This window comes from Dendrobium catenatum, unplaced genomic scaffold, assembly GCF_001605985.2.
Source record: "Dendrobium catenatum unplaced genomic scaffold, ASM160598v2 fragScaff_scaffold_1021, whole genome shotgun sequence".
Classification (NCBI taxonomy): Eukaryota; Viridiplantae; Streptophyta; class Magnoliopsida; order Asparagales; family Orchidaceae; genus Dendrobium; species Dendrobium catenatum.
This window is the reverse complement of record NW_021319483.1, coordinates 1,106,315-1,107,212: the sequence shown is the minus strand read 5'-3', so window position 1 is coordinate 1,107,212 and position 898 is coordinate 1,106,315.

The following is an 898-nucleotide window of genomic DNA, read 5'->3' as shown; positions in this document are numbered from 1 at the left end:
GTTCTTTCGCAATTCCATGTCCACTGGTCCTTCCTCCACCGTTTCATCCTCCTTCAAAACTCCCGCCGATGACAGATCATCACCAATATTACGCCCCTTAAGCGTATCAAGAACCCCTGAAAATTGTTCACACGAAGAATCAAATCATCCGATGCCGACGATTCATGAATTGCAACTCCTGGATTTATTTTTCCACCAAGAATTTCCTTCCCATCCAAATTCTCAATCAACACGCTCTTTCCCTTACCTTCAACAAGGGCTATCCGGCAATGGTTTACCTGACCTTCTCTGATCACAATTCCATTTGAACCTCTACCGCTTGGACGAACAGGTCCCATAGGTCGCGGGGCGTTCATGAGGACGAACGCCAGCGATCATCCACTGCCGCCACCACCGATCGCGGGAAACCCACGAAAAGACCAAATTAAAAAAAAAACAAGAAGACCGCTTTCTCTCTCTAGAAATCGGGAGTTTCTCTCTCTTCTTCAACTAAAATTTTGATCGAGGTTCAACCTCATGTGCTACAGAAAGGCAGTTGAGGCTTTGTTTAATCATTACTGATATGGAGCATATCATACATTTAGTACTAAAATTTATATAATTCACCAATATTTTTTAAAAGAGATGATTCGGAGAATGCCACATTTAAAATGATGATTTCTCATGTCATCTACTTTAGATTTCTCTTTTATTCTCTTACAATATTTTATACAGGTTACAGTAACAGGTCAAAAAGTAGCATAGCACCTGCCATGCGATAGTAATTTAAAAAAAGTTTAAAAGCGCAATGAAAAAGTATAAAAAGGTTACGGTGATTGAAATAAGTTGAATCTGAGAACCAGAAACTTATTAAATTCTCTTTGTTATGCATCTGAAATTTCATTCTTTCCATTAAATA